Genomic DNA, 24,581 nt, shown 5'->3' with positions numbered 1-24,581 from the left:
AGGTCTATTGCAGAATTCAAAACCTTCAAGATGATGACATAAAGATTCAGTGAGCTTCCTTGAGGCTAGAGGGCGCAACACTAGTATGGTGGGAATCTAAGACACAAGAAGTGATAAAAAAACATGGTAAGATCTCAATTTCTTGGTCTCATTTCATTGATGCAATTAAAAGACAATTTTACCCTCTAGAATATATGCAGAAATCCATCTTGAATTGGCAGAACATTAGACAACTTAAAGGTCAAAATGCTCAAGATTACACCCAAGAATTTAGAAGAAGGTCTCTAATGTTAGGTGCAGATTTGCAATCACAAGACACGTTGTTGAAGTATATAGTGGGTTTACACAATTACCTTAGGCATACTATCCTTATGATTAATCCCAATAATATAGATGAGGTGTCTGTGCAAGCCACTCATCTTGAGGCAAAAGGAAAAAATACTCTAGAAGAGGGTAGTAAAAATCCATTTAAAGGTAAAGGAAAAGAAAAGGGTTTCAAAGGGAATGGAAAGAAAAATGCATCCATTAAAAAGAAAGGAGAGAAAATAACATGCAAACATTGTTCCAAATAGGGTCACGACGAATCTCATTGTTGGAAGCTTCATCCTGAAATGAAACCAAATAAATTCGACAACAAGGGAAAACAAAAGACAACTACAACCACCCAACAGGACTTGGGATCTAATTCAGGTGATGAAACTAAAATTACAACCATGTGTATGAAAGGAAAAGAAACCATTGCTAGCACTAGTAAATCAAATTTACACAATGAAAATCCAAATGAAAAGAAGAGGATAGAACTTTTTCACATAAGGGTAATCTCAAAACATAGCAAAATTGATAGTCTTTTTTATAGTGGCTCTCAAGCCAATCTAATCTTTGAAAGCATTGTCAAAAGTTTAAACTTGGAAACCATTCCACATCATAATCCATATACATTAGGATGGGTGTGTGACAATGCACAATTGTAGGTAACTAAAAGTGTAGATTGAAATTCGCCATTACTGCAAATTCCATAGATTAAGTGGACCTTGATGTTGTGCCATTAGACATATGTGGTATAGTTTTGGGCAACCCGTATCTCTATGACAAAAAAGCTATCTTCCCTAGACATGAAAACAAATACCATTTGTTCAAAGATGGATTAGAATACATTGTGAGAGCCCATAGCAAGAAACTAAATCTTTCACTTGTTAAGTAGGGTAGATGAAAAGACTAGTGAATTCTAACAAGAATTTTGTGCTTTTAATGATCAAACCCAAGAATGATGATAACAAAGCTTTTCAAGGTTGTGACTCAAGATTGAAATGTGAATTGGTTGACGTTGTTAACCAATATGATGAGATGTTTCAGGAACTAAAAGGATTTCCTCCCAATGTAGGAATCCAACATGCGATACAGTTGCGGCAAGATAGTCATCTTTGTAACATTGGCATGTATAAGATGCTAGTGAGGGAAAGTGAAGAAATGAAAAAGAAAATTCAAGATTTGTTGGATAAAGATATCATCAGGCCAATTTCTTCGCCATGTGGGCCACTTATTGTTTTGAGAAGGATGGAACATGGCACATGCATGTGGACTTTCATGTATTCAACAAGATTACGGTAAAGAACCGTTACCCACTGGCTAGAATAGATGATTTACTTGATCAATTGAAAGATGAAAAGAATTTTACTAAGTTGGACTTAGGGAGTGACTACCATCAAAATATAATTGCTTAAGGAGACATTTGTAAGATAGCATTGAAGACAAAACAAGGTTTGTTTGAATGGCTAGTTATGCCTTTTGGTTTATGTAATGCTTTAAATACCTTCATGCATGTGGTGAATGATGTGTTGAGGCCATTTGACAATGAGTTTGTTATAGTCTACTTAGATGACATCTTAATTTTTAGTAAATCTCGTGATGAACATGTCACACATTTGAGAAACGTACTTGATGTCTTAAAGAAATAATAGTTGTATTTAAAGATGTCAAAGTGTGAGTTTGGAAAAACTTCTCTAGTTTACTTAGGTCATATTGTTGGAGGAGGTGAGTTTAAAATAGATGCACCCAAGGTTGATGTCATTTTGAATTTGCCATGGCCCAAGATAGTTACTAAGGTAAGAATTTTTTTGGGAGAAGCACAATATTGGATGAAATTCATTCCTAACTTTTCTTCTATAGTAGCTCCTTTGCATGCATTAACTAGTGTGAATTTTTTTTTCTGGTGGGGAGACAAATAGAAAATGGCCTTTCATGCATTGAAGGAAAAGATCAGTTCAACCTTATTACTTGCACTTCCAGACTTGGGACAGTCATTTGAGATCCATACTAATGCTAGTGACCATGCCATGCGTTCAGTCCTGAAGCAACATGGTAAGAATATTTGTTTTCATTTGAAAGCTTTCAATGGTGCAATGATTAATTATCCTACATATGAGAAGGAATTGTATGGATTGGTGTAAAGTGTCAAAAAAATTGAAACACTACTTGATCAGTAAGGAAACAATCATTCACACTGATAATCAACCATTGCAATACTTTCAATCTAAATCTAAGTTGCAGTAATCAAGGCACTTCCGATGAATGGGTTTTCTTCAACAATTCTACTTGGTAATAAGCTATAAGAAAGGTATCTACAATAAAGTTGTTGATATGGTTTCTAGGCCTATTATTAGTGCATCTGCTTTACTCAAGCGTAATTCTATTTTGCATGAAATTTATATTGAGAAGTATGCATTAGACAATGACTTTCATGATGTTTATGCAAGCTTGAGTCAAGGTAACCAAGTAGATGAATTTCATTATCATTTGCATGATAACTTGATGTACCATCTTGGTAAGATTTGTACTCCACGGGGAGAAAGAGTCAACATCATAAGAGAGGGAAATACTTCTCATATTGCTGGTCATTTTGGTGTAAGTAAGATAGTGGCACATCTACAAAGGTATTTCTATTGGGCTCGTATACTTGAAAGTGTGTCACATTTTATTAAAGGATTTTCATTATGTTCAGTCAGTAAGCCTAGCAATAGGAAGTTATTATTTTACACACCAATTCTGGTACCTTCACGATTCTGGGAGAGTGTTTCTATGGATTTTGTAGGAGGTCTTCCATTGTTAAAAAATGATGATGATCATTTCTATGTAGTTGTGGATAGGTTCAACCAAATGTGTATTTCGATGCCATGTAAAAAGAAAATTACAGCTGAAAAAACTGTTAAGTTATTCTTTCAGAATGTATCGGTGCATTTTGGATTGCCCACATCCATTGTTAGTGATCGATCTCACTTTGTTGGGAATTTTTTTTAGGCTTATGGGGATTCATGGACACCAATTTGAAAAAGAGTATAACATTTCATCCACAAACAGATGGTCAAACAAAGGTGGTGAACATAACAATGATACATCTTCTTTACGGGTATTGCAGCAAGCATCCTAAGTTGTGGGATGAACATTTACACTACATTCAACATGCTTACGACTGGGCCAAGCACTCATCAACTCAAACATAACCATTTTAAGCATGTTTGGGATGCTTGTCTAAGTCTCCTTTGGATTTAATTTTTGGAAAGGATGTTGCTATTGATGGTCATAGTGACATAGACAAAGAAAGAAGGTTCACTGAAAAAATCCATTTGGGACACCAAAGAGTTCAAGAACAACTGGAAAAGAGCCAAGGCAAGTAAAAAGCAAGGCATGACAAGCATTGTGTAGATCACAAGTTCCAAGCCGGTGATGAATTTTGGCTTCAGATTAGCAAAGAGAGGCTCCAAGGAGAAGTTAAAAAGTTGAAACCAATTAGATATGGTCCATTCAGAATTCTAGAAAAGATTGGTGACAATTCCTTCAGGTTGGATTTTCGTTCATATATGCAAATTTATGATGTTGTTAATGTGGAAAATTTAAGGTTGTATGAGCCTCCCTTGATTGAAGATCAAGGAGAGAATGTTCAAATTCCTTTCATTGAAAACATTTCTCCCAAATACCTTGATGAACAACATCAAAACAAAATTCTTGATAGAAGAACAAGGTCTTCAAAATGAGGGAATGTGGATTACCTTCCTATCAGGCTCAAAGGAACAAATCCTTCCAAGGCCAAATGAATCAAGAGTGGGAAGGTGAGGGACCAATACAATCATGTACTGAACAACTGAAAGTGATATTTTATGGTCCAAAAGGCTTCTAGTGGGGATGAATGATCAACTTCTAAAAAATTAGCTCAAAATTCAAAGTTGTGAGATCAATGTGGAACCTGAACGACTGTGTAGTGCTCGTCATCTTGAATCTGGTGCAACTCGTTTCACATGAAACAGACTTCATATGATTCCAAAATCTTGTTATGTTTGCTTTCCCAATCATACAAATGTTTGCAAAATGTGATAGCCCAGTTAGCAGTGCATACTCTTGAAATGGCACTGACTGCGTATGCTAACATGGCAGGGTTGGCTAGTCAACGAGATCCTTCAGAAAATCTTGTATTATCAAGTAGTAGTTTGTCATTGGGTGCATTTAATGGAAAATATGACAACCACAGACTGACACGTGGCCCAACCAGATTTTGCCACATGGCATCCAGTGGGCCACCAAAAATTCATTTAAGGTTCGGGCAACAATGGCAATGGTCAAACTCGCAACCTCCAAGCAAAATTCCAACCCTCCTACCAACATGCCACAGAGTTATTTCTTATTATATATGGTTGTTGGAGTTGATTTGAATGGTAATTTGTGTGCACTACAGGGAAAGGGCCAGCCACAGGGTCTAGCCCTTGGACACCACCCATGAGACCACCATGGTAGCGGAGTGGGGGCCTGGACGACAGGGGAAGGCCATTGGCCTTAGCCCAGGGCATGTGGCCCCCCCACATGTCCATAAACTTCAGATTTTAGGTGTTATAGGACATTTAGTGTGTCAGACAAATTCACCCTAAAATCAATGGAAATGTCACCCAGTTAGTGGAAATACGAGTGAATTCATAGGATGGTGTTGAATTTTGGGGAAACTGAGGTGCGATTAGCAGAAAGACTTAGGGAAGCCCTAACTTCTTCATGTTTTGGCGAAACTAGGACCAAAAAGAGGCTAGATAAGCATTTTTAGGCATTCTGGAGCCATTGGAATAGGTTTTAGAGCTATTTGAGCATTGTAAACTGATATATTCACACTTTTTATCATGATAGAAAGTGCCAAGCCATTGGAAGCTAGACCAACGAGATGTAGCCTAGGCGGGATGAACTCCTTCATCATGTGTTGTTGTGAGACTTCTTTGGTGATGTTCATGTATGTTATATGTTGTTGTTTAACCATTTGTTTATGTTAATTTGTACATGAAATTTACATAAAAACACTCAAAATCTCATGTTTAAACTTGCAATTAACCTCATGAATCCTTAAGGACTTTTACATTTTCTGAAGAGGAATTTAGCACATCAAAACTAATTTTCCCATTTAGATCGCTCACAGATACAATATTCTCTCTTCTATATTGTTTTATTTTCATAGTGCATGGCTATGGTACTATCCCTCTGCCATGAAGGTAGAGGTTAAATCCTTTAAAATCCTAGGTTTTTATTCTCTTCTCTTTTCTTACAATGGAATTATGCATACCATGAAGAAGGGTATTTTCCTTATAGATGATAGCTACCATTGTCACACTATGTTTTCTCGCCCGCACCTTTCAGCTCTGTCTCGCTTCCCCTCGTCTAAGTAATATCAATAGTAGGATTAGAATTCAGATGCTCACAAATAATAGAGAAAAATGAATTCATTTTATGGTTCTAATTGGGTTGATGGTCCTCACATATCATTTCTTTATATTAAGAATATTTTGGAGCACCAAATGTATGGTTCCATTTAGAAAATAAGTGAGAGAATAATTTCTTCAATTTTTTTAGTTTTTACTCATTATATTTTACTAGTATGCATTTTACTTTTAGAAACATATAAAAATACTCTATATCTCCTATTTTCGAAGTATTCACGTTTATGTAGATTTTAACATCTCTGGAAAAATCATCAATATATTTAAGAGAATTCATTATAGATCTACATTAAAATAATCCATATGGTTTTTTTGCGAAGTTTTCACATTTCTATCAATAATAACATATTTTCACAACTCATTAAGATATTTAAGAGAATATTTCCGATGGAAAAAATATGAACCAATTTGAAAGTCCTAATAAACTTGATATCTATGGCCTTATACTTGTCTTACCTCTTCTCTAATTGTTTCTATATGCACTGATGAACCATTTGGCTTTTCTAGATGAACTTTTTGGTTTTTTGAAACATTGTTTTTGGATGAAATTTGTATTCATTTGTGACTAAATCTAATCCAAGAGTGAAGTGAATAGGAGATTTAGGAGAATATTGAAAACACTTGTTAAAATGATACCTTTGTGTAGAGGAATGTATGCACCATCATAGTCATGTTGTACATAACACAATTATTCCTCTCAAGCTTTAGGATGCTTGCTACAATATCCACAGATTCAGTACATCATTATTTTATCTTCCACTTCCATTTGTCCATAGGTTTATAGATGAAAATGGTTGTTATTCTAAAATGTAGTGTTATTTATCCCCCACAATGTTGCCCAAAAATATTTAATAAAGAGGGAGTTTTTATTAACTACATTGAATTTGGGAAAACAAAAATGAAGTCAAACATGTCAAAATAATAAATGTCTAGCACCTTCCTCTTACACTCATTTCTTAAAAGGAACGAAAACATATATTTTTATATGTTTTTCTAGAACAATATGTAGGTAATAATGACTTCTATTTAACATAGGTAAACTCCTTATATAATTCATAGACACCCTTTTCCACGGACATGCAGATACAACAAGTGACATATATAAACCCAATTTTCCATTACTTGGGTTTTTAGTGGCACACATAACACAACCGTTTTCATATTTGAACATAATTTCACACACTTCAGGTTCATAACAATGTTATATTTATCAATTATACTTAGAGTGGTGTGAATCAACGTATTATAATTTTAAAATTATTCAAGAATTTAATCACAAAACAATACACCAATCACATCGAAGAGTTGAACATAAGGTATACATGGAATCCCATTAGGGAGAAAACCACAAAAATTATTTTATTTATATGATTTAAAGCAAGAACTAATCTACCATACAATATTTTACAAGAATCGACCTATAGAAGAAGTTAATTCCCTCAGCTAAGTTACAAGAACCAACTTGCTGAAGGCACCAACTCTCTTTGATTTACAAGTACCAACTTGATCGAGACACCAATCCCCATGGTTTGCAAGTACAAGCTTAGTGGAGACACATGTCCCTTACTTATATACTAATCCCACTTCTTTTATCTGTTAAGTAAACTTGACTCAGGATAGAGTCAAAGTTGACCAGGTTAAACAGTGATGGTTTTGGGGCACATGGTATTGTGCACCCATGGTATTCTGCCCATGGTATTATATGTAATGAAGCCTATAAAAGGCTGAAAGGACTTCATTGTAATGCAAGGGCCTGGAGGTGAGCGGTGAAGGCTCACTTGGCCAGATTGGCCAGGGTTTTGGCCAAGGATAATGAAATTTCATTATGATTGGGTTTTTCCCCGGATTTGGGGTTTTCCCAGATAAACATTTCTGTTTGTGTTTATGGTTGTTGCTGTGTTTTGTTCCTCTGATAAATCTCCGAGATTAATTTACGATTTGCAGTAAATTTTCTTAACAATTGGTATCAGAGCTCAAGGTGGAGCGCTGGCCGTGCTAGAGCGCTGAGGAAGCTGTGTCTGGTGAGCAGCTCGATTGCTGCCTGGAGGTGCTGCGCTGTGCGGTATTACCTGGTGCGCTGATCGATGATCGAGGTGCTGCCTAAAGTGGTTTGCTGTTGAACGGTGCTGCCTGAAAGGCGTAGACAGCCTCCGTGCGTTATTCAACACTGCGTGATATATACTAGCAGCCGCTGATATACTGTGCGGTGCGCTGAGCTTGAATTAAGCTGGTAGAGGTATGTTCAGTAATGCATGGAGCCTGAATTTTTTAAATGGCTGGTGCGCTGTTTATTATTGCCGGAGCCATAGTTGAGGATTTGGGCTTAAAATGTGGTTTTTCATTGGATCTAGATCGAAAACGAAATGATTTTATTGTATCTATGGTTTTCGTTGCTGCGATGTAAGGTTTAATTGTGGATCAATATAGATCTACTTAGATCTGTGTGTGAAGAAGGTAGATCTCGTCGGATCTGGTGGCCAAGATTCCAACCGTGAAGGACTGCGTGGCTAGTGTGATAAGCCAGAAGAACTACATGCAGAGGTAGATCTGGCACAAAGTATAGATCTGGAAAAAAGATGGCACTATCAGATTCTCTGCTCGAAGCACTAGAGCCGTGGTAGCAGAGGATGAGCTCAGAGATCGCAACCCTAGGACCATTATGGAGGCACGCAGGTAAACCCAAGTATAGCCATCGAAAGTGGATGCCGACTTGAGCATAATTGATGGCAGATGTGTCAGCCCCACTAACTGATTTGGATGGAGTTCTAATCGCACGGTAGCCCCTGAATTTCCTACGAGGAAGCAACCAACGAACTGGTCGTGTTTTTTTGATGGATGAAGTGACTAGGAGAAAGGTCGAGCAGGTAGGGCGATGGCCTTAAATCCGCATCAGGATCTTAGAAATCCATCTTCTAGACCACCAGGTATCTCAAGAAAGGGCGTTGTGACAAGCGTGTTGGAGGTGGCGCAGCCATCTACGTTGCCACTGTTCTCGAATACCTTGCCACCGAGGTGTTGGAATTGGCTGGAAACACAGCCCATGATAACAAGAAGACCAGGTGGCAAGTTTGATGCGTGCAGCTGAAATTATGTGGCATGTTCTTAATGATGAGATCAAGCTCTGGACAAATTGGCAGATCAATTAGTGAAAGAGATCAGCGTATTCTTCGTCAGCGAAGTGGTTTTTTTCCTCCAGGAAAGGTGTTGGCAGTTTAAGCACAGGATACTATTCTGGACCGGGCCATGTACACGTGTCACCTGAATGTAAGCAGCTACTTGGTCGCATTAAATAAGAGAGAATGAAGTCAAACTTATTGCATGTAAATGGGCATACTACTGTAAGACCTGGTAAAGGCATGTGTACCCCTTGGTAATCACTGGCAAAGTCTGAGTTAGACCTAGGTGATAGGGGGGATGTCGGGTTAACAATACCCCGGATAAAAACTCTGAAGGGTGGTAAGGGCTAGAGTGAGTGGGATTGTCTCACTTAGCAAGTTTGGCTAGAGTTAGTCAAGGAACCCCAAGTCAAGTTTAAGGGCGGAATTGTTAAGTAAACTTGACTCAGGATAGAGTCAAAGTTGACCAGGTTAAACAGTGATGGTTTTGGGGCACATGGTATTGTGCACCAATGGTATCTTGCCCGTGGTATTATATGTAATGAAGCCTATAAAAGGTTGAAATGACTTCATTGTAATGCAAGGGCCTGGAGGTGAGCAGTGAAGGCTCACTTGGCCAGATTGGCCAGGGTTTTGGCCAAGGATAATGAAATTTCATTATGATTGGGTTTTTCCCCGGATTTGGGGTTTTCCCAGATAAACATTTCTGTTTGTGTTTATGGTTGTTGCTGTGTTTTGTTCCTCTGATAAATCTCCGAGATTAATTTACGATTTGCAGTAAATTTTCTTAACATTATCCACTATACCTTTCTTTCATCACATTTTTCATAATCGATACTAAAGCATATTCATTAATTATGAAAAACTATTTAGTTCCAATCTCTTTCCTATCTTTTCATTCACAAAAACTATTTTTTCATTATAATTCAATAACAATATTCTCTCATTATGAAAAACATAAAACTCTCTTGTACATGCTCCTTATAAGCTTTCTTCCCGTACTTATCTTCATACACTTTGTCCATGCATGTTAACACAAATCTCCCACCATTTTTATCTATGTGCTTTGATTTTGGCTCTTAATGGATTAAATCTTTGTAGATATGCTTTCTCTTCACATAGCTTGAACATTTAATTTACCCTTTTTCTCTCCAAATGGACATTCAATTCTTAACTTTGTTCTTCCCTCACCTTTCTAATGACAATTTTTCTCTAATCACCACCTATCTTTTAACTCTTTGTTTCTACTCATAGCTTTTCCATGGTCCATTTGGTTTCATCTTTGCACCTTTTCTTACCTAGGAGGTTTATTTTCTTTTAATTCTATGCAATCACTTCTTCTAACTGAAATCATTGATGGGAATCTAAATTATTAGAGTCATGACCTTTATCAAATACTACTTCAACATTTATTTCTATAAAATTAATGCACTCATAATTTTTTACCAACACTACTTTGTTGTAGATCTTGGAGCAGCTAGGACACTGCTAGCCAAACACTATATCAGGATTGAAATCTATAAACCAATATATAATTGATATCTAGTTTTCCTATCAAGTCATGAATTTACACTTTGGGAGAGTTCACTACATTTTATTTTCAACATCTAATGCTCCCATTTCCAGAGGCGAATCTAAATTATTGTAGAGTCATAGAGGACCAATGTTTTATTATCAAATACATATCTTCAACATTTATTTCTATAAAACTGCTTAATGCACTCTTTAATATTAAAATATTATCATATCTTTTTATCCAACATACTAAAAATGTATGATGAAGAACTTGAAAACCTTGTAGATCTTGACTTGGGTCTTTAAAATGGCTTTAAAGAATTCATGATGGAACGTTTGAATGTGGCAAGATCAAACTTATACTTATTCTATTCAAGTAGAATTCATTTGGTAAAATCTATTAAAGTCGACCTCTCTTGCTCATTTTTCTAGTAAATGTGATGGCTCTTTCTCTCACCAAGGTTTTCGTATGAAAACACACACTGGAAAATATCTTCATGTTGACTCTCATCACTATCTAGCACAAAAGTTGGGAGTTCTACACACTCTAGCTACTTGTTTTTTTCGGGTTTCTAATGAGAATCACTTAGAGGGTGAGAAAACCCCTCTCCTCAATGTTTTTGAATTCAATGGCTATATCAGATCCCTAGGTATCAAAGTCCTTCAAAATGAAAAGAAAGGTCGTAGATTAATAAAGAACCTAGAGAATTGGCTTCCAATGTTCAACTTCCATTTATACAAATAATTATTTACAAGATTGCCCAGGTTCTTAGGGAACACGATGTTTCTTCCACTTTCAAGTCCTTGAACATGATTCATAGCTCCTTAAGATCATTCAAACACCCAATGAATCCCAAAGACATGGAATGTGTCTGTTTGATCCCATGTCCTTGTGGGACTCCCCACATTGGAGAAATTGGTTGTTCTATTAATTAAAAGATTGAGGAACATGCAACTAACATAAATCATTTTAGTAATCGCTTCTCAACTCTAGCTCAGCATGTTAAGAAGGCTAAGCATCATATTAGTATTATGGACTCCTCGGACATTGCAAATATTGATCACTTCCATCACCATAAGTTTAGGGAGGCCATTGAGATTGAGAAAAGGTCTAAGGCACTAAATAGGGATGATCGTTAGAATCTAAGTGGTTGTTGGATCCCCTCTTTGAAGTCTTTAGTTTTTTTTTTCATATTGCTTACTTAGCCTTATTCTTTTATTCTTTTTTTATTGTTGGGAAGATATATTTTTTTGTTTATAATAAAATAGAATAATAAAATAAAATAAATCATTATATCCATTTCCCCCTTTTATTCCTTTTTCATTGACTCCTTTTTTGAATGATTGTTTTATTATAAGTTGTATTATTATTATTAGTATTATTTTTTTCCTCATTTATTTATTATTCTTTGAGTTTTAGTTAATTTCTTTTATTACCTTTAGTTTTGATTTAGTGATTGAAATAATTATATAAATAAATAAATTTATTAAAATAATAAATAAATATAAATATAAATATAAATTTCCCAATTTTATTCTTAACCTTTCATATTATTTCCTACTTTTAGCAATTTTTCATTATTTTTTTTTCTAGTTTTGACTTTATTGCTTCTTTGTTCATTTTGATAAAAAATTAATGAATAAATAAATTTTAATTTTTTGACTATTGGGATTAATTTGTTGCATCTCTACTATTTATTAGTTCTCTAGTTCAAATATCCATCTATGTCCCGATCATGAACCACAATAAGTGGTTCGAAATACGTCGACATTAAAAATCATTATGTGATTTTGTTTGCAATTTTTTTAATATAAATAATTATTTATTTAATTATTCCTGGGTGTATATTCAAAATGGGTAAGAAATAATTATTAAATAATGATTTATTAATTATTTCAAGTGAGAAAAATGAAATGATTAATAAATAATAAATAAATAATGGTTTATTTAACTATTTCTATATATCAGTGAAAATATTTTTAAATAATCCTCACAAAATAGGTAAATATGAAAATAAAATGAAATTAATTAAATGAATTTCTAGGTTATTTTCAAGTGGGTAAATTAATTAACAAAAATAATTTAGGAAAATTGACTCTATAAATTATTTCCTAGGTTGAAAGTGGGTTTCAATGTGTAAAACCTATACTACATGGTTTATTTCAACCACCCTAGTGGAAAATGGATAGGTGATCATTGTTTGGGTGACAACACCTTAATTTTGTTTCGTGAAGTCACCACACAGAAATTACTGAGTACCACCTTGCAATCCACATCATCACTTCCATCTTGCTCTTTTTTCTCCTCTTTGTTTGGACTAATGAAACATGCACTCACCTCGACACAGTTTTCCTACGCATAGACATTGCTTTTTCATAAGCCTTTCTTTCACATAAACTTCCCTTCCACATTATTTTTTTCTTCCACCCAAACTTTTTGTACAAGCCTTTCTTTCAGATAGACTTTCTACACAAGAATTTCTTCTATGTATACTTCTGTTCCATACAAACTTTCCTTTTCCGTAATATTTGTTTCTTCAACTTTCTACCTTCTCCCTTCTTGCCATTGAAAACAACACTATCAAAAATCGCCTCCTTTTTCATTGATGAAAACCCTTAGCATTGGAGCATGAGCATCCCTTTGTATTTCATGTTAATCTACTAGTGATTTAATCTCTAAGCCAAGCAAGCTCTACACTAACTCCTTTCATAGCCAATTTCTAGAGTTTGCATCATTTTCCAAAATACCATACTAGTATTTAATGTATTTTCCTCTTCCTTGGTATTTTAACTGTTCAATTGTTTCGATGCTCAAATGCTTTACACCAAGTTTTTTCTTAGTGGAGAAAGATTTATGTTACACCAAAAACCACAAATACAATCATAGATACCACCAAACATACAACCAAAAATACCATACTTACATGCATACTAATAGCATACTAAGGTTTAAACTTCCTAGTATTTCACTCATAACTCTAGTGACCAAGCAGGTGATGGTTTCCAATGGCCAAACATGGTTAAATTTCTCCCCCTTTGACATCATAGGTAAAGCATTTTGTGTGAAAATTAATAATTGATTATACTGATTGTGCATGAAAAAACATCCAAAATACCCTTGAACTAATGCTTCTCCTAAATCATAACTTCCCCATTTCAACATATTTCTTCTACAACTTTGTTTCTTAACATATAATCACAAACTTCCATATGCCATAGTTACAATATTATTGAGATGAGAGAGATATCACTCCCAAACATTGTTTTAAATACTCAAATGGCTCCTTCAGAAGATGTTTACTAAAAATATGTTCAATCTATTCTTTAGTGGGAAGCTACTTGAGTCTAATAATTTGTTTAGCTACCTAGTATCTTAAGAATTAATACTTTATAGGAATTTTCTTTTCCTTGGAATTCATTATGGATTTTTTAGAAATGTTAATAGCACTAGTATTATCACACATAATTGGACTAGGATGAGCATATTCAACTTTGATATCCTTTAAGGTTTTCTTCATCCATAGAATCTAAGTACAACATATAGAAACTAGTATGTACTCAGGTTTGTCTATACATAATGAGATAGAGTTATACCTTTTACTTATCTTGAGCACTATAAAATTAACCAAGAAGAAAGTTACGCCATTTCTTCTCTTTCTATTATCAACACGACCTCACCAATCTACATTTGTGTATCTTTTTAAGGCGAAATCCACACTCCTTGAATACTATAGGTCATAATCAGTAGTTTATGTCAGATATCAAAATATTATTTTTACTGCATTCACATGACCCTAGTTAGAGTTAGATTGGAATCTAGAAACTAATGCTAAATCTTACATTGTGTCAGGTCTTGATGTTAATATATATAGAACGATTCCAATGATTGACATATATATTGTCTACTTTAGATAAGAAGATTCAACATCCTCACTCAACTTTCACTTTGTGACCATAGGTGTGATAATAGGTTTACAATTTTCCCTCAAAAATTTATTCACTATCTCTTTTAGGTATTTGATTTGAGAGATAAAAATACCTTTATCTAATTGATAGACTTGTGACCTAAGGAAGAATGATAACTCTCACAGCATGGACGTCTCAAATTATTTCTGCATGTCTACTGCAAATTAATGGCCCATTTGATTCTTGTCACTTCCAAATATGATATCATCGACATAAACAATAATGATTAGTAAATTCTCATTATCAATTTTCATGTAAATATTATTGTCTTTTGCACCTCTTATGAATCCTTGTTGTTGTAGATATCTATCAACCCTTGAATATCATGCCCTTGGATATTTCGCTAATCCATAGAGTGTGTTTTTAAATTTACATACCTAATCTACATGATCAAGAAATTGAAATACTTCTAGCTATTCTATGAACACTTGCTCTTATAAATCACCATTCAAAAATGTGTATCTGACATTATTTGATAGATTTTGAATCTTCTTAAACTTGCAAATATTACTAAAATTCTTATTGCTTCTAATCTTGCAACAGGTGAAAAAATTTCTTCAAAGTGAATGCATTTACCTGTGCATACACTTTGTAGACCAATCTAGCTTTGTTTCTCACTACTTGTGCATCTTCACTTGGATTATTTCAAAATACCCACATGGTGCCAATAATATTATTTTCCTTCAGTCTAGGAACAAGGTCCCATTTCTCATTATCATTTATTTTATCTAGGTCTTCACTCATGGCTTTGACCCAATTGTTATCTTTACCAGCTTCATCGGAAAATCCAAGCTCTATATTGAACAATAGTGCCATATTTGCATGTCTAGTAGTTTTGATTGATTTCCTTCTAGTCTCAACTCCTAAATATATGCTTCCAAGTATCTTATGTTCATGATTTTGAGTTTTGCACATATCTACATGGATTTTATCCTATTACGTTGCGTCCTCTTCTTCGTCTTCACATTGTTCTTCTTGTTTGTCCTCTTACATATCAATGCTTGTTTTTTCATTCGATGCTTCATTGTTTTGTGTCTTTTTTGTTTGAAACACTACTTCATCTATCGTTTCATCAATGCATTCCCCTATCTTTCATATTATTTTATTGTCATTTTTACCCTTTTCTCCATGATGAGTAACCCAGAATGATTCCATCATCAACATTAGAGACAATTTTTCCAATATTATATTTAGTCATATTAATGTAACAATTGCTTCCAAACACTCTTAGATGCTTGACTGATGCTAGTTTACCTCTTCACAACTCATAGGGATCCTCATCTCTATCTACTCTAAGTTGAACCCTATTAGGTTGGGCATTGTGTAACTCCATGAATATGAATTTAATTAAGAGAAATAAATAATGTATACATGTTGAGGGAGACTATTGGGATTCATCTTCTAACTTCTCTTCACCTTCCAATGCTTGTTTTCTTATTTACAATATTTACATGAATTACCTAATCCCAAAGATTAGGTGTTAACATTCTCCCCCCCTTAAATTTGAATGGACGTTGGTGAGTCCAAGCATCATTTTGAATCTTTCAAAGTTTTGTCTTCTAAGTGCTTTGGTGAAGATGTCTGCAATCTACTCGTTATTGGAAAAATGTTTTAGATGGATAATCTTGGCCTCAACTTGATGTAAAATCGCATGATACTTTGTATTAATGTGCTTGGTTGAGTCATGGAACTTTTGGTTCTTGGAAAATTTTATTGCATAAGTGTTTTCAATCATAAGAGGAGTTGAATGAACTTGTTTCTCGTAAAAATATTCTTGAATATTCCCAAGCCACACAATTTCCTTCATTGCTTTAGCTATTGGCACATATTCTCCCTCAATTATGGAATCTTCTAGAATTTATTGTTTACATGACATCCAGGAGATAGCTCCTGATCAAATACTCATAACATAACATGAAGTAGATGCTCTCATTTCTTTATCTCAATTAAAATCTAAATCAGAGTATCAATCAAGCCAAGCTCATCCACCTATGTATACCTGAGTCTAAAGTCTTGTGTTCCCTTCAAGTACATTATAACTCTTGTATAACAATGTCCCTCACAAGGCTTTTGCATAAACGTAGAGAGCATTCCAACGACAAATGAAATGTTTGGTCTGGTAGTAGTTAGGTAGTTGAGCCTTCTTATGAGTTGTATGTAGTTTGTTGCATCCTTAAATTCATTTCCTTCAATGTGTGCGAGCTTTAAATTATGTTCCATTAGAGTAGTCAAAGGATTGCACTCATCCATGTCAAACTTGTTCAATATATTTCCAATGTACTTATTTTGAGAGAGGAATGTAAACTTCAAATGTTGGGTTACTTCAATACCAATATAATAGTGAACATAGCCCAAATCTATCATTTCAAAACTTTTCCCCAGTTCTTTCCTTATGGATGCAATGTAATTCTCATTTTTCCTTGTCATCAGAATATCATCTACATACACCACAATATATACAAATGTTTTTCCAACATTATTGACAAACAATGTTGCATCATCAATATAATAGTGTTTGAAATTTATCTTTAGAAGATGCTCAGTCAATTTCTCATACCAATATTACAGTGTTTTCTTGAGATCATACAAGGATTTGGCAATATTACATACTTTGAGCTCAAGCCCATTCACAACAAGTCCTTCTAGTTCAGACATGAAAAATTCTCTTTGAAAGCCCCATTCAAGAAAGCCATTTTTACATCCTTTTGATGGACTTTCCAACTGTAATGAGCTTCAAATACAAAGAGAGTCTAGATGGTAGCCCATTTTTCTATGAGGGGGAAATTATCCTCATAATCGACCACTTCCTTATTTACAAAACCTTTTACCATTAGCCTAGCTTTATGCTTGTCAAGTGAGCCATCTGATTTATACTTGTTCTTGAAGACCCACTTGTAGCCTATTGGTTTGGTTCCCAATGGAGGATCAACAAGCTTCAAGGTGTCATTCTTTATCAAATAATCATATTCTTTCTACATCACTTCTTTCCATTCATCATTAGAAGAAACTTATTTCAAGGAAGTTGGTTCAAAATCTGTATACAAATATAATTCACAATGATATCAAACATTCATATCAACAGGTGAATCAGAATCATCTACATCACCTCCATTCTGTCCACCAGAGCTTCTTGTCCCTGTATTTCCAACAACATTAGAACAATCACTTTATAGCATCTTTGTGAGCCATTTTCGAGTACTTTTTGAGATGGCCCACACTTCTCAGTTGATTGCGATGGAGCTCAATCAATATTTAACCTACAAATTCTCTCATTCACATTACTAAAAGTGTCTTCTTGATTGGTGGCTAGAGCTTCATGAGGGTGAGAGAGTGCTTTAGAAGGAGATTCCATAGATTGATACAGTATACAAATCCCCTCTTCAATATATGGAATCTCATTATCAAATTCTTGAAAAGTTTTTGCATGCTTGAATTTGTCCAAACGATTAAGATGTTGCTTAACAAAATTTCTAGCCTCAGAAGATTCAAGAAATATCACATCTCTAGATATTATAAACATTTTATTTACTTCATCATAGAGATGATATTCTTTGGAGGTATCTGAGTACCCCGAGAAGATACATTTTTGAATCCTTGCACTGAGTTTGTTTCTTTGTTCCTTAGGTATCAAGGCATAATAGGTGGAACCAAAAAACCTGAGATGGCTCACCGAAGGAATGTGGCCATACAAAATTTCATATGAAGTGTTATTGATCATAGAATGATATGGACACCTTTTATTTATATACACAACACATAGAACTGCATCATCCCAAAACATCTACATAACATTCTTCAAAAACATCATTGAATGTACCATGTTAAGATTGTCATGTTCATTCATTTAGATACTCCATTTTGTTAGGGATTATAAGGCATGGTTATTTGATTTTTGATCCCATGCCAGTGAAGATAGTTTGCAATTTCATTTGAAGTATATTATTTTATATTATCAATATGAATAAAGCCAATATGAAATTGTGTATCATTTTGATCCATACATGAAAGTTTCAAAAGCTACATATTTGTTTTCCTACAGATGTGCCCAACACTATCTGGTCTAGTCATCAATAAATGCCATCATTTATTTATTACCATTTGCAGAGGGGACGGTAATTGGGACACACAAATAAGAATGAGTGAGTTCAATCTTTCTATGTTCTTTGGAATGAGAATCATATAATGATTGTTTGTGGTGTTTTCCTAAGATACAAGCATCACATTGCATAAGTTTCCTAGGAGTTATAAGTAAGCATGCCATAAAATACTTGATGGAAGTGTACCTCCATCATAGTGAGAACTTTATGAAGATTTTTGTGCACGAGCATAGGTTCCTTCTAGCTTCAGAAGTCTTTCTTCTTCCTTCCCATCCATGATAAGTGAGTTTTGTGATGCTTTTTTGACCTCAACCTTGTTGTCAAATATGTGAATATAGTGTCCTTGCTAGCGGATGTGGACCAAAGACAACAAATTTCTCCTCAACCCTGGGAGGTACAAAACATCATGTAGAGAAAAGTCTGGAAGACTAGGAAGTTTAAGCCTGATGGTGCTAAACCCTAATGGCTTGAATTTCAGTTGTCTGCAAAATAGTATGCTCCATCAACATTGTCAGTCAATTCTTCAACTAAATATCTTCTAAAATTCATGTGGAAAGTTGCTACTAATTCAACCAACCAAGCATAGTTCCATGCAACAAGTGAAGCAATAATTTCTTTTTCAATTACTCCAATGTTGTAATGTGCCACAACATAATGATTGAATTCAGTTGTTTTTCTGTTCCGTTTATCTAATGATTTTCTTTTCTCTTCATCCCTTTCCTATCTAATACTATCCCATGAGATATTACATGAAGAATCATCATGTCCATTTTAGTTACACCATACGCATTGAATATCATACCTTTCTCCTTCAAAATGTCTACCCCTGACCTCAAAAATTCTTCCTTCCTTGTCCTCTTTGGCTACCTCTTCTACTAGAAGAATATTATCCCCGATTCCTCTATTTTTGTTCAAGGCATAAATCTTCTTCAAGAGACTGAGCAATTTTCTTCTTCTTCCCCAGATATTTCTCTTTCAATAAACATGTCCATAAGAGAGTCAAAAGAAATCTCTAAATGTTTTCCAGTAGCTTGTAATGACTTAATATAATGGGAATAAGTGGGATACAATGCTTAGACAAAATTTGTCCATTTTAACACCAGTAGCTTCTCTGTCATGCCTAATGGCTCTTATTTTAGAAGCTAAGGCAAGGGGACCATCACCTTTTAATTCGACATTAAAAAAAAATATCGTATGTTGAACTATTTGAAGCTCAAAGTGCAAGTCATATAAATATTTCAACCTCTTTAAGGCTTAAAAAGAATTTGTAAATGGAGTAATATTACGACTCACCTCTTCATTGACTGATACTATAATGGAGCCATAAGCCTTAATGTTCTTATTTTCCCATATGGAAATCTACTTGTCAAAAGTGGGTTTCTCAGGAGGATTTCCTCCTTCTCCTTCATAAACTCCTTTCCACAACTCATTGAAAATCAAGGTGTGTTTTATCTTCCTAGACCACTCATGGTAATTCTTTTTGCCGTAGATAACTAGTCCAATTATGGAGATGAGTGAATGAATCATAAAAAAAGGATATATGCCTTTTATTTCCATAAAAAAACATAATCTTTCTTGATATCTTCTATTTAGGTAGAAGACTGCTTTAATATGTAAGTGACAAAACTTCACTATGTTAATAGTTTAATACTTTAATGTGGCATATATTCTATGCATATTATATATATAACCACTTATATAAGACATGTCACCACACATCACATATATTAGCATATACACTTTCCATATTATACCAAACATATTTCCATTCATATATTATCCATAAGTATTATATACCATATGCATCCTTGAAAAGAAGACTATTCAAACTTGCCATCACATATGACCAATAAAACAACTTCGACTTACGCATGCCCGCCATAAAGTACAATCGGCCTCTAAAAATGAATTAACAACGATGTATACAATACACACCATTCACACTAAGAGACTTGAACCATGACCTCTTTATAATAGCCCGAATGCAGGAGAACACACATTACAAATTTTGCAGCATACCATTAACAGAAGATGTGAGACTACACCATAGGATACACCCACAATATAGTTGGTTGTTAGTATAAATATTTTGGAGAAGTGTACCAAAAAAGCCTTATGTTTTTTGTGACAAGCAACCCTAATAATGAAAATGGCTACTAATATGCTCTTTAAAACTACAAAATAAACAATGAAAATATTGCAGCAAATGACATGCAAACATAAAAGAGCATATAACAGAAAATGATATATTAATAACCCAAAAGAAATAAAAAATATTTATTTTTTATTATTAAAAATCAGAATGATTACACTCGATGAGGAGAATATGTAAACTTGGGTCTATAGATCCCCCTTCGTGGGATGGGTCCTTTATAACCCTGTGCTTCAACTACAACTTTAGTTTTCTCTCTCTCTCTCTCAGAATGTGTGCTATGGAAAAAATAAATGGTAGTAGTTGCTTGAAATCAATATGGAAGCTCAAACCTCATAGGATGATAATGAGGATGATGAGAATGGTCATGGTGAAGAAAACTGTTATGAATCCAGCTCACAAAAAGATAGAAAAGATAGATCAACGCCTTAGAAATAAGCCTCTTCGAGGGGGAAACCTCCTTTACATTACACAAATGAATAATTCTTAGATGATACAAATGACAATACCTCCTTTCTATATATAGGAGTCTAAGGGGTCATAATATAATCAGAGCCGACATAACAATAATAATGTAAGGGCACAATAACAACAATAGTGGGCTTCTATGGGGCACAATAATAACAATATGGGGACTACATGGGTACATCAATATAATAAGGGGGTTTTACTAATAACAATAAGGGGTTACACTAGTAATATAGGGGCCTAACATGCCCCTCTCCTTCAAAAAGTGTTGTCCTCAATGCTTGAGTAGTTCTTGATGCTTCTATATAAAATTCTTTTCCTCCCATGTGGAATCTTTAGCGAGTAAGTTCTTCCACTTGATGAGATACTCTGAAATTAATCGATTTCGTAGCTGTCGGGTTCTTGTTTCTGTGATTGCTCCAGGTTCCAATATGATTTTTCCTTCCTCTTCAAGTTCTGGTAATATTGTTTCAATTGGGATATTCTGCAACTTTTGAAATAGTGGCCACACTTCTTTGTCCTTCTTCCATTCATCCCTTGCTTCGTTTATCCAATCTGGTTGGATAATAGAAATAACACAAAACAATGCTTCCTCATCCTCATCCTTTCTTGAGAGTGCATTTGCAACAAAAATTTTCTTCCCTTTTTTGTAGATGATGTCAAAGTCATATCCCAACATATTTGTGACCCATTTTTCTATTCTTCTAAAGATAATATTTGTTCTAAAAAGTATTTAAGACTATCATGATCCATTTTTACATTGAAGTGTCTTCCCATTGGATAAGGTCGCCATTTCTTAAGTGCATGTAGTATTGACAACATTTCCTTTTCATAAATAGCTTGCTTGAGATGTAGCCGTAAAAATACCCAATCAGCTACATCAATTTTTTTTTCACTGCGATGTTGATCTACCTGTTGTTTCATTCGATTCTGCACCAAAGTGGCATTATCCTTTAAAAGTTGGAGAACTTGTTGTTGATGCTCGATGTGATATTTCACTGCTTGAACATTTTTCTTCATGATATGTCCTTCCATCTTGAGAGTTTGAGGAGTAGTAATTTCTTCCAATGCTTTACAAGATACGGTCGGATTCATTTCTTGATGCTCGATGTGATCTTTCACTTCTTGAACATTTTTCTTCTTGAGATGTCCTTCTATCTTGATAGTTTGAGGAGTGGTAATTCTGGCCAATGCATTACAAGATATGGTTGGATTCATTTCTTCTTTCTCGATGTTATCTTTCACCTCCTTAACCTTTTCCTTCTTGATATGTCCTTCTATCTTGAGAGTTTGAGGAGTGGTAATTCTTGTCAATGCTTTAGAAGTTATGGTCGGATTCATTTCTTCTTTCTCTGGGGTTGGGTCTTGGTGTATATCCTCTTCTTTTTATGTTTCTTGATCCTTTTCTTCCTCCTCTTCATACTCTATGTAAAATAATTTCTTCTCAGCACACTTATGACCTTTAATGCATTTTCTATCACAATTGTAACAAAGCCCTTTTTCTCGTTTTTCTTCCAGTTGTTGTGGTGTCACCATTGTAGGTTGTGCAAGGCTAGGAGAAACAACACTTCCATGTTTATAGTTGTGAGGGGTAGAATTCCTTGTTTCCATAATTTTTCTTTCCACTTTTCTTGCCAACCTGAATGCCTTCTCCAATGAATCAGGTTCCCAAAGACTAACCTCATGTTGAATGTTATCCTTTAATGTCCCTATGGAGACATCAATCCTCTGCATCTCTGGAATATAATTTTCCCTTATATTCAATTTTTGAAAGTCCTCAATGTGCTCTGCCATTGAACAATTTTGTAACAGTGGTACACCATGTAGATCAAAATATTTCTCCATCTATAGTATCCAATTTACCAGATCCTTGCCATCAAACTTCCTCATCTCGATTTTTCTTGATTTTAGGAGTTCGATCTTGAAACGACTGTAACTCTGTAATTTCAGATCTCCAAGTTTTGAAATTTCTTCCTACGGTAGCTCTTTGAGTTCTCTTTCTAACCCCATAAGTCTGATCAGAATTTGATTATCCAAGAAAGATTTATGTCAAATCTCCCACGGTGACCTGATTATAGACTAGTTCAATAGAGCGAACTTGTACGACATGCCATGTCTCACTGTTTCAACCTTAGTACCTGAAACTGATACACAAAACGCTACATTCCATCCTCATTCTATAACTTCTTACGAAAATTCAATCTGATGCTCATAGAGAAAGTTATGACCATTTTCCCAAGGTCACCTGTTTAGGATGTAATTCAGGAGTCTTCAACAATCCTAAATTCCTCAGATCATATGTCCAAAAATATAGTAAGACGAGATCTGAAATTCGGACATGAGAATTAGTGTGATTTCAAATCAACGGGGTTTTTTTTTTATAGCTTCTGAAACGTTGTAGAAAAAACATTATAGTGAAAATGCCACGATGACCTGTTCGGAGCAGCGAAACCCTAGAATCCAAACCTCTGATACCAAATGTTATGAAACCAACTCACAAAAAGATAGAAAAGATAGATCAACGCCTTAGAAATAAGCCTCTTTGAGGGGTCTACCTCCTTTACATTACACATGACCAATTCTTAGATGATACAAATGACAAGACCTCATTTATATATATAGGAGTCTAAGGGGTCATAATATAATTAGAGCCGACATAACAATAATAATGTAAGGGCACAATAATAACAATAGTGGGCTTCTATGGGGCACAATAATAACAATATGGGGACTACATGGGTACAAAAATATAATTGGGGGGTTGTACTAATAACAATAAGGGGTTACACTAGTAGTATAGGGGCCTAACAAAAAATGTGTTATTTATAACAAAATATTAGGATAGATCTAGATTCAGAATAATAATAATAAATGTTGGAATAAATCAAGGTCTAGTTGTTAAGAATATTTTATATTTTAGAGAGTGAAAAATTATTTGAAATAATCAAAGATCTTTATTTAGAAAGTGGTTAAAATAATTAAAAAATAAAAAATGATTTATTGATTACTTTATGTTGATTAAGTCAAATACGAATTAGAAATATTATTAAATAGGGGATAAATATGGAATAATAAATAAATAATAATTATTCTCATGGGGTGTTTGGATTTAATGAGAAATAATTTAGTAAAATGCTTCACTAAGTTATTTCCTAAGGCGAAAGTTGGTTTTAATATGTAAGAACCTATCTTACCTGGTGTATTTTGATCAAGCTAGTAGGAAACCGAAAGGGGATTCATAGGGAGAGAGAGAGTGAGCATTGAGGCAAGGAAGGGAAGGATAGAAACTAGAGGGGGAAAGACCTAATTGTTAAATAAAATTCTCCTTCTATGATGTGTACAAGATCTCAAGTAGGCGAGGGAGGCATACCCATACCCACATAGATAAATGAGTACAAATGATAATGATGTGCCCTGCAATGTGGGTCTGAGAAACATCGTAGATGATACATGATATGTTGGCATCAATTATGCTAGAAAGTGATCCAAAAATATAGTGATTCCCATATACATAAGTTTCCTGGAA

This window comes from Pinus tabuliformis, chromosome Q (assembly GCF_031772625.1).
Source record: "Pinus tabuliformis cultivar Carrire ecotype Pingquan chromosome Q, CPIR1, whole genome shotgun sequence".
NCBI classification, from domain to species: Eukaryota; Viridiplantae; Streptophyta; class Pinopsida; order Pinales; family Pinaceae; genus Pinus; species Pinus tabuliformis.
Note: the sequence above shows the minus strand (reverse complement) of the source record.